This window comes from Phoca vitulina, unplaced genomic scaffold (assembly GCF_004348235.1).
Source record: "Phoca vitulina isolate PV1807 unplaced genomic scaffold, GSC_HSeal_1.0 scaffold9, whole genome shotgun sequence".
Classification (NCBI taxonomy): Eukaryota; Metazoa; Chordata; class Mammalia; order Carnivora; family Phocidae; genus Phoca; species Phoca vitulina.
In genome coordinates, this window is record NW_022589712.1 from 48241874 (window position 1) to 48258506 (window position 16633).

General features: G+C 36.3%; 1 pseudogene; it reads left to right on the forward strand.

The window, feature by feature from the left end:
- Positions 1 to 13666: 13666 nt before the first annotated feature.
- LOC116634257 lies at positions 13667 to 14183 on the forward strand (annotated as a pseudogene).
- The last annotated feature ends 2450 nt before the right edge of the window (positions 14184 to 16633 follow it).

Consider the following 16633-nt stretch of genomic DNA (forward strand, 5'->3'; position numbering starts at 1 on the left):
CCCTCTCCCACTCCCCCTGCTTGTGTTCCCTCTCTCGCTGTGTCTCTCTCGGTCAAATAAATAAATAAATTCTTAAAAAAAAAGAGAAAAACAGAAATATCTTCAATTTCCAGACTAATTAATATATATGTGTATTTCATTGCTTTATTATTTCTGAGATATTTGTAGCACAAGACACAGAAGTCTATTTCTGGTGAAGGCCTGTCAACAATAATGCGGCTCCCTTTAATCCATTTTCTCCCATGGGCATTACATTTTTTAAAGGGTGACCTTTCTGTAGAAAATGACATTCAAATTCAACAATATGGGTCACAGTTTAAGGTATGGATAGGGGCTGAATTACTATTAGGCTCGTTTGAATACTGTAGATTAACATTTGTCCAAGAGATGTTTATTGAATTGTAGCTTGCCATTTAATCCTCCCAGAACCCGAGCTTCTCATGTAAAACATTTCTTCCCAATAGTTGTTTCTAAATAATCAGGGGTGGAAAAGAAGTTGAACAATTTATTTGATCTCCCAATCCCCAAGAACATTATTTGTCTCTATGCAGTCTAGATGATTAAATAGTCTGGTTGCTCAGAGTGGATTAATTTTCATCTATATCCACCTCTACATATTTTGGAGAATAATGATATTCAAAGAGATTGAGTACTAAAGCTATAATTCAATTCAGGCCTGCCTTAAGATCTATACAATAATAGGTTTTCCGCATGGTTGATGGAGTAATTCAGGGAGGATTTGATCAGACCCTCCAATCATTCTTCCTTTCCATTACACTTCTCCTAATACTAGGGAAAGTGGATTACAGTAAAACAAATATCATAAGATGGTGAATCTGCTCAAATATATGCCCTCCTCCAACACTTTGTTAATCATTGCAGTGCTGTAAATATTAAAGATTCATTACTTCCTCATTGTACATTGCTCAAATGCAAATCAGATTTTAGGAAGTAGTCTATTATTTCCTTAAAACAAGGACTGCTTCATTATATATTGTATTTCAGTATTTTGTGCAACATTTTCATGAAGTCAAAAATTATAATACTTTGGTTATATTGCTGTATATCTCAAATGAGAATTGGATGTATTTCAGATAACTTGAAATAATTTAAAGACAACCTATATTCAGGCCTTTCCATTGGTACCATAATACTGATGGTGCAAAACAAAGCATGCAGAATTCATAGTATAAAGCCATCTCTGTAAGAAATTATTTTGACAACTCATTTTTTAAAATAATTCATTATAATTCTACCAAAAAAACACACTTTTTTAAAGAGCAATATAAACACCATGCTATAAGATCTAAATGAAGTGTAAATAAGTATAGACAATGTAAGTGAAGAACTAGATAATTGGAAATATATAAAACAAATATACAAAGCAAATATTTGGGTATCAGAAATGTCCACAGGTTAATCAGTTTATTCTAGTACAAATATTTGGAATAATTTAAATCATTCACTCTAAATTGAGTAGATTTTACAGTTATAGTTAAGACATATAACATCACACTGTTTAAAACCTTGGGGGCAGAAGTACTAGCTCACATTTAGAGTCATACTAATATTGAAACTGTAGAATTCAAAATGATTGTCCGTTTTGAAGGAGGAAGAAAGAAATAATACTGAATTTTTGTTTTAAATTAGAAGACATGATAGCCAAGTGTGGGGAAATTTGAAACAAAGAAGTCAAAATACCGTATTTGTTTTGTTCAGATTTGATTTTTCAAAAAACTTTGTTTCCATCTGGCTTCTAGTATCACATAGTTGTAGTTTTGAATTAGTTCTGCTACAGATAAATACCTTATAAGCTTTTGTCAACTATTCCTTTGTGTATATGCATTAATGAACATCTCATCACCAAATAATAAGCTAATGAGTACATGTAAGGTTATGGCAAACTTTATTGTTTTAAGTATATTATTATTATTCATCAAACCTAAAAAATAAAATACAGGTAGTAGAACAAAAATTGTCATTTTTCTTTAGTGTGCAGTGTTTCCAAATCAGTATTTTCTTATCCCATTAGCCCATATGTGCATATTAACCAGTTTCAATTAGAAGCATAGTTCTGTTCCCATTTTCTTGCAAAATCAACGTAGATATTCAAGGAGTACTTTGTTAAATAATTGCAGGCTTCCAGATAATTATAGAGGACATATCTACAAATATGTGAGTGGCTTTGCTGTCTTTCATTTTCTTTTGTGGCCCTGATTTATCTTTCTATCTTTTTTCAAATTTCTATACCATAAGAAAAAAAAATGTTTGCCATAAATCAAGAAATTCTAAGTTAAAGTTTCAGATTTAAGTTTATAGTTTGTTTTTCAGGACCAACATTATTTCTAAGTGAGGATTCCTAAGAAATCCTCCCAGATCCATGCTCCCAATTTAAAACTGAGTCACCTCAAGTTCAAATCACATGCAGATATAGATGTGTAGTAAAGGAAGTGACAGAGGGAAGGCCTAACAGGCCTTCTCCTTTGAGGTGATTTGCTAGAGCCACTTGACCTCATCTCTTTTCAGTCCCTCTAATGGAATAGATGTGTAAGGCTGAGCATGTGGCTACTTCCTCTCTCCTGTATCCTGCCCTCTCTCCTTTGTTTTACCCCCCACAACCACACTCCTGCCCACCCCGTCTCCATCCCATATTCCTGATGCCATAAACAAATTCTTCTGGACTGGCTTTGAAGGAGGGGGAGGGTTATTTATTAAGATCCCACAAAGATTAAATCAGGTCATGTTGTGACATAGTCTCAAGGTCCTACGATGTGGGTGGGAAAGATGCATTTCATGCCAACAAGCCTTATTTCTCTAGTAAGCAGTAACATCCAGAAAAAATATGGCAACGTGTAGTTCAAAGAGGTGCAAATCTTTCAGTTGAAGAGTTAGTGGGTTCACTTGGAGAGCTCCTTCTATAATATTTCATGTTCAATTTGGTTTTACATGCAGCCTAACACAAGCAAATATAAAATCTTAATATGATTTAATAAGACTTTGGGTATTTGCCACCTAGGGGTGCAACAATAAAATATACACTCACATTATTTTACAGCTACTCCCTAACACACACACACCCACATACCATTTTGACCTCAGACATGGCATCCATTAAAAAAAAGTAGTATCAGTTGGCTAATCTATTTCATCTCTATTTCATCTCATTTGCTGTTGGAACAGTGGATAAAGGGACATTGTAATATCTGATGCCTTCTGACTCGATGTCATCAAGCCATTCATTTAATAAAAAAATAAAAATGAAGAAAATGAAGAAAAAAAAAAAAAAAGCAATGAACAAGCCTGGAAATCAAGCAACCTCCATAGATGTCATTGTGATTCATCAGGTTTGAATTTCCTACAAAGGTATCTTGCAAGAGTTGCTCTAGGCCTTTTACTTAATGTTTAATATTCACTTGATTATTGTTCCTCTCTTGAGGGATTCTCGCTGCTATACAGGTCATTTCATAGTTGGTACCATCCAAGTGTGCCCTTTTCTTTGGTGGTACATTTCCCTCGAGTCATCTGCTTCTCTTTGAAATGGAACTTATCGGTATCTTTGCTTAACTTCTGGTGAAAGGCTTCTGCAAGCTCCTTACGTATATGCTCAGGCACTGAGTCAATGTGTACAGGATGTATGTCTTACTACTCAATTTAAATTAACTTTTGCTAAGGCCAAGTCTTTAAAATATCAGGGTAGTTAAAGCAATTAAGCAGTGCTATCTGAGCCATGACTCAACATCTCGGTTTTCAGATGATGAGATAAAATCTACCTGTTCGGGCTATTGCCTTTACAAAAATATAAAACCATCTGATATTCATTTTAACAGGGCATAAATCATGGCAATGTACATAAATCAAAGGAATGTTTTCAATTTCAGACCCCAAGAGCCAAGAGAGAGAAGCTGATCTTAAAAGATCCAACTAAACGAGGGAAACAGATGTCAGAGACTGCATTTCAGAGTTTTTTCCTCTGTAAGAATGTTAATTTCTCCTCTTGTTCATAATGCCCTAAGAAAGGAAAAAGCCGCACACCGTACCTTGTCATACTAAGTGCCCCTATCACCTGGAATTAAAGCACAAAGCAGAGCTAAACTGAGAATGCTCCAGGCTGAATGACTGATCAGAAACATTACATTTCAGTGCTTCATTTGTACAAAATGCCCAAGAATATGGACCTACTTCGTGTGGGTTTCCTTTGAGGACTATTTAATCAGGTGCTTTAGAAAACAGAGTATAAACACTATTTAAAAATTAACTACATATGTTATAATATATCAAAGATACATGGGTATTCAACTTGAGATAGCAATCATAGTATGTTGTAAAAAACACTGGAGTATAAATTGAGAAATGTGGGTTTTAATCTTTACTTTTCCGCTGTATTAACCCATGGTCCTCAAATAAGTCACTGATGTAACACCTCTTTTATATTCCTTTAGCTCTTAAATTGGGATAATAATATCTGCTAGCTAGTTAGGATGGATTTTGTGAAAATCCAACAAGGTAATTATTTAAAAGTGTTTAGGAAATGTAAAATAACATGGCAAATATTTTTACTATGAATTCATTTTGTGGTTACCAATAGCAATTGTATAGACTAGACCAATAACTTATTCATTCATTTGTTCCTTTAAAAATATATAATTTAAAATAATAATTTGGAGATTCTTAAAACCCCGTGCTGAAGTCAAGCATGCATACAAGTCATCATGTTGCAGTTCAGTAATTCACGTTCTATTCCACATTTTTTTTTTTAAGATTTTATTTATTTATTTGACAGAGAGAGATACAGTGAGAGAGGAAATGCAAGCAGGGGGAGTGGGAGAGGGAGAAGCAGGCTTTCCGCGGAGCAGAGAGACTGATGCCGGGAACCATCCTAGGACCCTGGGATCATGACCTGAGCCGAAGGCAGATGCTTAACCAACTGAGCCACCCAGGCACCCCCTATTCCACACTTCTATAAGAGTATGGATGCAGAATCCATGGTGTACTTTTGTCAAAGAGGACAGATTTAAGAAAGATGAGACATCTGGAAAGATGAGTAGGGGTCTGCCACACAGAGAAATCAGAGATTACTTCAGGCACAGAAAAAACATGAGCTAAAAGTGAGAGCTAAGTGAAAAACATTTTAGAGAACTTTAAGAATTTCAGTGCAGATGAGACATAGATTGAATGCTGAAAGTGTAGTTGGTTTGAGGAAAGGGGTGAATACTGGACATGTTGAATTTGGGGTGTTTATGGGACAGCCAGATGGCTATGTGGTCTGGAGCCCAGCAGGGGATGTCTGAGTGAAACAGGGGTTCCCAGGTCCTCAGTGGAGCTGCAGTGGCTTACTCCATCAGAGTTGATATGACGATCCAAGAAGAGTGTGTGATGGCATGCCTGGTGTATTTGTCATGCAAAACAAATAGTTTTTTAACTTTTTATTTTGAAACAACTACAGATTCAAAGGAAGTTGGGAAGATAGTACAAAGAAGTCTCGTGTATCCATTATGCAGTTTCTCCCAAAGGTTAGATTTTGCAGAACTATGGTACAATATCAAAACCAGATAATTGACATTGGTACAATGAATGTGTATAGCCGTATGTCAATTTATCACATGTGTACATTGGTGTAACCACCATCAAAATTGGGATACAGAACTATCCCATGACCAGAACTATCCCATAACCTTTGTGCTTCCATTTGATAGCCATATAGCCACATTATCCTCTTCTTTATCAATAAGTTAATCAACCAATGAGCATTTACTTCTCATGGAATGGAGGTGAGTCTACCACAAACTCTGAAACGTTGTCAGTTAGGCAAATATGTTGAGATTTCTTTCAAAGAGATGAAACTGATGGCCCATTGTGAAGATTTATCATACATGATCCATCATAAGCCTCTTAAGTGAGAATCCAAATCCAGAAATTTGAATCTGAAGGGAAAACTTTAAAACCAAAATTCAGGTTAACTTTATAAAGAAGAAAGAAAGAAGAATTAAATTCTCCCTCTCTCTCTGTCTCTCACTCACTCTGTGAGTGTGTGTATGATACTCAAACCACGGTTGTGAACAGTTTCTTATTTCAGCAATTCTCAGGAAAGAATGAGTGAAAGAACATTCAATTAAATCATATTAACTCTCTTGTTAGGCCTGATATTACTAAATCTAAACAAACATTGTTTCCTTTGATTTATCTCAATCTTATGACTTTCAGTCATCAAGATAAACTACCAGTGGGCAAATCTGACTGAGCCTTTTGCTTTTATACAAATATTGTACTTTGTTTCCCTGACTCTACTACTGCATTCTATATTCTTCAAAAAACAACCAGAGCTATCCTCTGAAAATGTAAATTAGACTATAATACCTCATTTTGAAAACTTTTCAGTGGCTTCCCAATGTGCTTGAAATAAAATCCATATGCTTAGATCTCCCTTCAGCAACAAAGGACTTACTTCACTAGCTGCTGGGAATTTGGCCAGGGAATTTCAGCCCTCAGGTATCAGCCTTCCTTGTAGATGGCCTTGGCTGAAGAAAACTCTTTCTTTCAAAGTCATGCCTACTTTCAGGAGCAGCCCATATCCAGTGGCTGATCGATGTTGCAGTACAGTTTGGAACAGCTCTAAAGGGGCATCCCAGCTCCAGTGCTCCCGTGGAGTTGGCAGATACCTTTGTTGGAATTACAGTGCTACTCATCATCTCCCTTCGCCCTATCCCCATTCATCTCTGCCTTCCAAAGTTGACCTTAAGATCATTGCTAATAAAGGCCCCCATACCGATTTCTGTCTTAAAGACTGCTTCCAGGAACTCAACCTGGGACCCTGACCACAGTCTATGAGGATCTACATAAGCTGGCCCCTACCTACTTGTCCAATTTACCTCACCTCAGTGCCCCTTTGCTTGCTGCTAGACACAACACCTTCTTTTGCTTCCTTAGCTGCACTACCCCTTGAAGACCTCAGCATTTTCATTTTCTTGGCTGGAGCACTCTCATGGCTCTTTATGTGGCTGGTCATTTCTCATTTTTCAGGCATCTGCTTTTCAAACTCCTTCTCAAACCACCTTATCTCTAGTAACCCCTGGAAACTTCTTCCCTTTTTTCCCCTTCATTTTATGTGTAACTTTGAAATGATCTCATCTCCTTCCTCTTGACTAGAAGCTCCAGGAAAGCAAAGATCAGGTCTGTTTGGTTCACCATTGTGTCCTTAATACCTAGAAGGGTCCTTAGCACCTAAATGATCAGTAAATATCTACTAGATGAATAAAAAACTCAAAAATGCCTCAGGAATAAATTTTACTTTTATGTTCTCTTAAGAAGGCTTTATTTCCAATTTCAGGTTTTATAAGTGGTATAATATCAGAGTCAGTAACACATAACACACACACACTCACACACACACACACTCTATACACAAGCCATTTTGATATCAGTCTACTGCATACAAATCCCCTTCAAAATGGGATAGTACTTTAAGTGGCAAAGTTTAATTTTACTCATTAAACTTGACTCGTGTACTTAGCATTCTTTTGCAGTTACTAGACTTTTGCAAAGATCCTGCAATCATTTCAAATTATGACGACATTACTTCTCTCGATTGTGACGTTACGGAAAACAAAGTCCTTCAACAGGCAGAACCCAGGTGTCTCCACCCACTTCTCTCAAGTGAAGGGATTATGCAAGCAAGTGACAGAAAAGCACACCCTCTGACTCTGAAAGACTGACAACTCTGGAGGGGCAAGGGACACAGAAGCATGCTGCAGAATAAAATAGGTAAGGGACTCCAAACATCCACATGTGAATTCACTTACGGAAATTACTCTTTTGATGAATCAGAGCAATCACTATGAGACATTCAGATTTAAAGTGAAAGGTAGAGCCTGCCCATAATTTCTATGAAATTATGCATCTTAGAACTTTCCCAAGGCCTGGACCAAAGAGCAAATATCTACCTGTCAGGCGACTACAGCTGTATCTTGCTACCAGGAACCTAATAGGCAAATTCACTTTGAAGTTGCTGAAGCTCATTTGTGTCCACATGTTCTTTCATCTCGTGCTCCCGTTTTTATGTGTACCAGCACCTGGCTCTGGGAGAAAAACAGATATAATACTCAAAGCAATGCTGTGCCATCAGTGTTGAGTACAAAAGCTTAGTGATAGATATTTTACTTATGTTACTCCAAGTTTGACTTACAAAAGGCTGAATAAATCATCCCAACATCAATACACTAACATCCTTCAAGATGATTAATTTACTTTGCAACAGAAGCATCTTCCTGAAAAGGCACGTTTTGTTGGAAAATAAATTCTCTCTAGGCACATATTTCTGAAGCATTAGAATTAATCATTTTGGAACTGGGGAGAAAATATGAACATTTTTTGATGAGGATCTAGTTTTATTAATAGAGACACACATAATTCAATTTTGGCTTTATTCTAGCTCTTCTTTGGCAATTTGTTTTTCTAACAGTGATAAGATATTGATTTTTTCTAGGGTTCTAACATGGAAAGCGCTCTGTTCTGTATAGATCTTATCATATTAAAAAAGTACAATTTTTAATTCAAATTAGATTATTAAAGACTATTACCAGCAAGAGATCTATTTTTAAATTAGATCTCCTTTAGTTTTATATACTTGGAGTTAAGAGATAAATATTTTCATTACATGCTTTAAAAAGTGTGACTCTTTTTTAACTATACTAAATAGATATATGTCCATCAACCAATATTTTGGCATTTTTCTTAAAAGCCACTTGTTGAACAACAAGAGGAAAAAAATAACCCAATGCTTAAGATACCAAATGTTTTAAAAAGCAAAAAGGTGGTCTTACCCAAAGATTTTTATAGTCATAAATGTTAAGCTGTCAAAATATATAATGCAAATGGTCAGCATTTTATGGATCAAGTTCAGGCTTTTCTACACCATCCCCCATTTGTATTTAGTGCCTTATGCAAATGCAAATATTTATTCAGATATCTTTTCCATATATCTAGCTTCTGAAGCTCAGCTTATAATAAGTTTTATGTATTAGTCTATGCTTTACAGAGGGACCTCAGACTTCGAACTATAATGTGAGTGAAAATAAGGATGGAAAATGATGCTGAAATGTATACTCTTATCCATCAATAATGGAATGATAAATATATCCATATACAAATGAATCAGTATCCACTTAATATATTGAAATAAATATTTTAAGAAAAACCAATAATATATATGGAAAGGGGCAATGCATATACACAGGAAATGTTTAAGAAACTGCCATTTCCTCGTGCATATTGGATATGAAGGAAATACACATGTGCATCATCATGGTCAACAGGGATCTTGGAAATTTGGAGTGGGGCTTGTAATTCTAGTTCTCCAGACTGGGCTTAAATCTTCCTGAGCAGAGTGGTTCTAAGTAATTTGTTTGATGCTTGATGTAGGGTAGCTCTTTAATCTATTACCCAAACCAGTATAAGATGTGGCACCATAATGATTACACTGGTACAGTAAGTGAAAGCTAGGGCTGTCTCAGGTACCTTGGGATGGTGGGGACCCTATTGAGTGGAATAAACCAGAGAATCATCAAGACAGCTTGTCCATTTCTGGATTATTAAACTGTAGTAGCTTGAAGACGAGATATGCCCACTTACATAGAAAATAATCATGGGTTAGCCTGGTGATGGGTATTGAGGAGGGCACGTTCTGCATGGAGCACTGGGTGTTATGCACAAACAATGAATCATGGAACACTATATCTAAAACTAATGATGTAATGTATGGGGATTAACATAACAATAAAAAAATTAAAAAAAAAGAACAACAACAATAAAATTGCATGGAAATGAAAAAAAAAAAAAGAAAAGAATCAATAACTTTTAGTGAAATTAAAAATTACTCATTTTAGGGCATTAAATGAGTCTCTGGTTTAAAAGATATTAAAGATATTGCTAGATATCCAGAAAAATGTATTCTTACCTTTTCCCATAATAGTAATTGCTGCTGGGACCTGCTTAACCCCTAGACCCCATCTAGGGCAGTGATCCTGGCTTCTCTGCAGCTGATTATGGCCACATGACTAACTCTGATAAATAAAATGTGAGCCAAAGCAAGTGTGTGATTTCTGATTGACTTGATTCTGAGCTTCCCTCTTTAGTGTATGGAAAGGCAATGACTGGAACAATCTTGAAACCAACCATTGAAGGCAGCCCGCCCACTGTCAGACTGGATCTCTGGATTACTATATGGGGCAGAGTGTCCACTCACCTGAAAAGTGAACTATCAGAACTATTACATGGGAGAGAAGTAAAATCATAGGTTCTTAAACCACATTATTGGTTGGGTATCTTTATTAGGCAGCCAAGCCTTTAACCCTATCTCATGCAAGGCAAGAGCTTACATTAATCATCTCTTCTTTATTAGTAGCAACTGACTCAAAAGCTAAAGGGTTGGAAACAGGTTTCTTTTGGAGACTATCTCTGCAGTTTTAACAACCCAAATGTATACTTGGTCTATTGCTATGAGAGTCACATGAATGAGACCAAAGATGACATTGTATAATTTCAGAAAGCATCTTTCATATCATAGTCTAGGTGAAAAATGCCTCCCGGAATAATCACTGTACTACCTGGGTAGACATATCCAGAGGCCCAGCTCTGTCAGGCATTTCAAAGGACAGTTACAATAACACCATGTTGTCTAATCTAATTTGTCTCCTGGGAATACCAAGCTAAACTTGATCCCTGGTATTTTTTTCCTGTACCTTGACTGTGCATCCATAATCTATCAGTTGTTTCATTCACTCTTGTTTTGCAGCTTTTAGCACTAACTAGCATATTCTTCAACCTACCTTCACACTTATCACTCCTGTGCCTGTTGTCCCAGAGTTAGGCCTATAACCTCCAATTAGCCGTCCACCTTGCTTCCTGACTGATCCTGCACCTGTGCTACTTTTCCCACCCCAAGTTGCCTTCCCTATCACACTTTGGCTGTGGAAGATACCTAGAGATGATAAGCTGTAAGAAGCTAGAGGAATTGTGGAAGCACAATATCAGAGCAGGTGTTCTACTGAGTTGACTGGAAGAATGAAAGATGTACCTGGAAGCTCTCAGGGTCTCTTCTAGTGCTTAATAGCATCTAAGGAGAGCTATCAATGATCCCTGGTAACCTAGAGACTTGCTATTGATCCTAAATGTGGTCCAGCAGCATTGGCATCACCTGGGGGCTACTAGAAATACAGAATCTCAGGCCCCAGAGCTCCAAAATCAGAATCTGCATTTTCACAGGATTTGTATTTTAACAGGTGGTTTGTATGCACATTAAAGTTTACAAAGCACTGGTTGAGAAACCAGACTGGCTGAGCTGAGATATGGAGGCAGAAGATGGACACAAAGCATTGACCCATGAAAAGATTGCCAACTCAACACTAAATCTGCCAAGCAGTGACATTAAAGAAGCAACTCTGTCATGCATAAGCTTTCCAGCTGGAAAGGGTATGTTGCAGGATCATTGGTAACTCTTCTTTAAACACTGTAAGGACATAGCCAGGCTTAGATTTTTGAATTTTTATTTGCCAAATACTATATTTTTGCTTCTTAATAAATGATATTTTGAGGATATACGGGTCAACATGCTCCCAAAGTGGGAAGCAATTCTAGGGAATTTCTCCTGTTTATACTAGAAAGGGCCTTGAGCCAATTGAAGAATGAAAGCCTGAACCTTAGTCTGGGACTGACTGTCACATGATGCCTCTAACAAGAAATAGAAGAGACTTTTTTTTTCCCTGTCTTAATACTCATAGTAAAATGCTATCCCTGTAGATACACTGTTGGACTGCAACCTATTAAAATATATATAAAGAAATACAGCAGCTGTACCTACCAGTTTTGGTGAGAAAATAATTTAATCTGGACTAATTCTGACAAAACCACGATTTCTCTGCATGAGAGAAACAGTTACAGTCCTAGGAAGTCTACTTAAAAAGTCATTGGTTTCAAGTTTTAAATACATTTACTAGGGCTTACAAATTTTCCGGTAAGGGTAGGGTTGTACCAGTATGGTTAACACAAAGAAATAATATCACACAGAAAGTGAGGGATCCAGAGGATTATGAAAAATATTACATTGTAACTGAGAACTCAGGCTCCTCCTATGTTTATCACACACACACAAAAACAGATTTGAGAAGCTCTGAAACCAAATAAACCGAACTTCCTTTCAACCACTAGACCAATTCCAGAAGAGTAGACTCTGTTGGAAGGGTTGGCAGCGACACAGAACATAGAAACAAAAGAGAGGAGTTAGGGATCACTTCAAGTGACCATAAATCAAAGCAGCTCGAGCTGGAGAAACGTCTTTAAAGTAAAGCCAGTGAGAAAAACAGCAGGCCCACCAAAAGGGCTCTTGTGTGCCTTTTTTGTTATTCCTCCCTTTCATGCAAAAAGGATGACTAATATTACTTTGTTTCAAGTAGCAATAATTTTTAAATATCTTATGAAATTTTATCCATGCTACAGATACAACTCCACAAAGAGCCACAGAAAGCTCATTCGAGCTCCACTGGGAGGAAGTTACTTTCTTGGCTGGTGTAGAGAGTAGAGGATGTGAAAAGGTTTTATAGATAATTAATGTCACCCAGTTACCAATCCAGAGGTCAGAGAATCAGACTCATTAATTTAATCATATACTAGTTGAAGCTTCAAGCACTTCCTTTTTAAATGTATCTACTATCTTTGAAAAACTCTCCAATGAGTGCCAATTCTGAGAATAAAGAAAACTTCAACACACATCACAGCCCTGCCAACGAGGCTTGTGGGATGCTATTTTGATCATTTCTCTGCCTTTTAAGTGGAATCCAAAAGAAAATTTTCAAACAAAGAGTCTTGTTTTGAAGCTTTTATTCTCTAATGCAAACACCAAAACAAGAATCCCAAACAACTGGCTCATCCTTCCAACACACATTCAAATGTGCATAATGGGATAATGGATCTGCCCTAATGAAGGATAAGGGAATTCATCAAAAAGTCTTAGAGAAGTAAGTGAAATCCTGTGGTGAATTCTAAGTCCTAATGTGTTGGTTATTAGCACTTCCTGCTGGGGACAAGGAAACAGTTTGGTGAAAGATATTAATGATGAAATACCAGGGCCAGTGTTAGGAAATGCCGTGGTCGTAGACAAACATACACATGCTACTATTGTTACTCATCTTGTTAGTATGACTATATCTTTCACAAATTATCTGGGAAATACAATAACATTAAAGAAAAAATTAAAGCAAATTTATTAAATGAATTTTTCAACTATCTAAATACAACTGGTTGGTTAGTAATGTTCCTTGTGCACATATTTTCATACTTCAACACAGAATGCAACTATCATTTTGTATTTGATATTTTCATTTGACATTATTAGCATATTTTTTACTTCTGTTAATTTTTATAATTATAATAAGCATATAATACTCTTACTGTTGGAATATAGTGTGCTAAATAATTTCCCATAATATAAGACAAGTAGAATGTATCTTACTTTTTTCCTCTATATACTACAAATAAAACAGTCATATTTATAGCTCATAGGTTTTTATTTTTTTGCTTATTCAGAATTATTTCCTTAGTATGAATGACTCAATCTTGAATTCCCTCATCAAGAGATCTCCTTTCGGCTGGAACCACCATCTTCCAGTAATTCGCCAAAATGACCAACACAAAGGGAAAGAGGAGAGGTACCCGCTATATGTTCTCTAGGCCTTTTAGAAAACATGGAGTTGTTCCTTTGGCCACATACATGCTAATCTATAAGAAAGGTGATATTGTGGACATCAAGGGAACGGGCACTGTTCCAAAAGGAATACCCACAAATGTTACCATGGCAAAACTGGAAGAGTCTACAATGTTAGTCAGCATGCTGTTGGCATTGTTGTAAACAAACAAGTTAAGGGCAAGATTCTTGCCATGAGAATTAATGTACGCATTGAGCATATTAAACACTCAAAGAGTCGAGACAGCTTTCTGAAGTGTATGAAGGAAAATGATCAGAAAAAGAAGTAAGCCAAAGAGAAAGGTACTTGGGTTCAACTGAAGCGCCAGCCTGCCCCACCCAGAGAAGCACACTTTGTGAGAACCAATGGAAAGGAGCCCGAACTGCTGGAACCCATTCCTTATGAATTCATGGCATGATAAATGTAAAGAAAATAAAAGACCTCAAGACTGTTAAAAAAAAAAAGAGATCTATTTATGGTTCCTTCTACAAAATGTCTACATTGCCTTTCTAGTTTTTCCCAATTACACTCCTTACCAAACAATTAATAAGGGTATCACCCTCTCAAGAATGATAACTATCCTAAACAATTTGCCTTTTATATTTATGAACTATATTTTTCTTTAGCTTAGATTATTTTTAAATGTATGAGAAAGATTAAACTTTTTCTCACACACTTTAAAAAATTATATACAAATAATAGTGAATTAAATAAAATATTATTGGAGTTATGATTAAAGTGTGTATAGGATTATGCATATTTCTTTTTTATGAATCGCTTAAATTCTCAGTTCATTTTAGAATGAATATTAAATTTTATTTGTAATCCAAAGGAATTATCATTATACTGTGGTATTTACTATCTATAATATTAAATGAGAATATTTTTTCCTAATCTGTTTTTTAGATTTCATTGCATTTTAAATAGTTTTGTTCATTGTCTTTATTTAGAAAATCTAAAGTTTATGCACACTAATTTGTTAATATATTTCATAGAGAATGCCTTTTAAACTTAAAGGTAATACAAATAATATATTACATTCTTCTGCATGTCAAAACATACAATTCAAAGGCAAACAAAAAAACGGAACAACAATCACAAGAAATTACTTGATAAAGCATTAACATCTTTTCTACATCACAGTTTTACACAAATTGAAAACCACAGTAGATACAAAGGAAAAAAATCTCAAAAGGATAAATGAATGCAAGCCAAAAAGAGGAAATATCTTTATTTGTGCCAATAATCAAAAATGCAAATTTGAAACAGAATTAGAGATAGTCAATTGTCTACCCACAACCTGGGTGGGACAGGGCAGCTGAGCACTCCAGGTCCACAATGCCTGCCCCTCCCCCTTCTGCCTCCAGGTGTGCTATGGTAGAGGCCTCTGGCCTGAGCCAGAAGGCAAGACAAACAGACTGTCATGTGGGAACCAATATACCTAAACCCTGTGAAATTCAAGTAACAACAAGAGGAAAGGGAGGGGAAAATCTGGCAGAAAAAATAAAGAAGCTCTGAGATGGAGATTCATATTGGATAAAGAGCAGAAGTTTCATAACTGAACTGAATTAAAACCTCTTTAACTGTTCTGAGTCTCCAGATTAAATTAAGCATAGTCTTCCCATGTCCAAGAAGGAATAAAGATGTCAAGAAACAGTAAGCAGTTACAAGAATAAAGCATTTCATATCAGAGTGGTAGCTGGTGGATTACATCCTATTTTTATACAGTACTACCCAAGATTTCATCTCTTATGGTGAATAGTCAATACTGCCAAGGCAAGGTGAGAATGGGACTCACCTACACTGTTGGAGAGAATGAGGTGGCTGCCAGGGTACTAAAGTCCCCAACTTCCCCAACCCCAACTGGGCCCCTTGGCCCCTGACTTCCTACCTGTGGTAAGGTTATTTTTTCTTCCCATCCCAGATTTTCCATCATCTCTTGATATCCAGCCTATCTTCCCCCTGTGGGATTGCCCATAAACATCTCTCCAGTCCCTAACCTCCTATGCCTCCAAAAGGAGGTGACTCTCTCATTTCCCCAGTAAGTCCTTAATTTTCTGCTCTTTTAGCATCACTGACAGTGAATCTATCCATTCTCTTGGTGAAACCCTCACATCTCTATATTAGGGACTGGACTTTCTTCAGGCTTCCACTACGAAGCTGACCCCAAGGACAAGCTACCCCAATATAATACTTCACGTCTTCTCTGAAGCATTTTTGCTTATTCACCATCCTTACGACTTCCCAAGATCATATTGTAGATGACTGTCTCAAAACAGCATACTCAAATAACATCCCTCCAGAGAGATAGATTCCTCCCCAAAAGTGAAATTATCTCTTTATCCTAGAAAATCAAACTTTTTGCAATTTATTAAGTGATCAATCCATTCTTCCCAGTTGTAAAGGTCCACTCTCTCCCAGATACCCCATGACATAATTTCATAAACAATAGTGAAAACAGCTACCATTTATCTTGAATGCTCATTTTCTAACAGGCAGAATGTTAACCAATTTTTTAAATATATTTTCACATTTCACTTGGCAAGAATTGAGCTTTGGATAAGTTCATATGTTATATTTCTATTTTGCAATTATTATTTCAAAAACTAAATGGCTTATCTAAATTTCATAACATAAATTTGTGAGTCAGTAAGAAAGATGTTACGTATCCATATCACATAGATAAATAAACAGAGGTTTAGAAGGATTTCAAAAGTCCAGATATTGCCTAACTAGTGAGTGGTCCAAGTCAGGATTCAACTGATCTCACTGCAAAGCCTTACTCTTTTCTGTCTGTATCGAAGTAGATTATTGCTTGGTCCCTTGCCTGTGATGATTCTTCTGAGGAAAATATGTCATGTTTCTTAAGTTCTAATAGCGGTTGATATTAATTAATTTTGTTA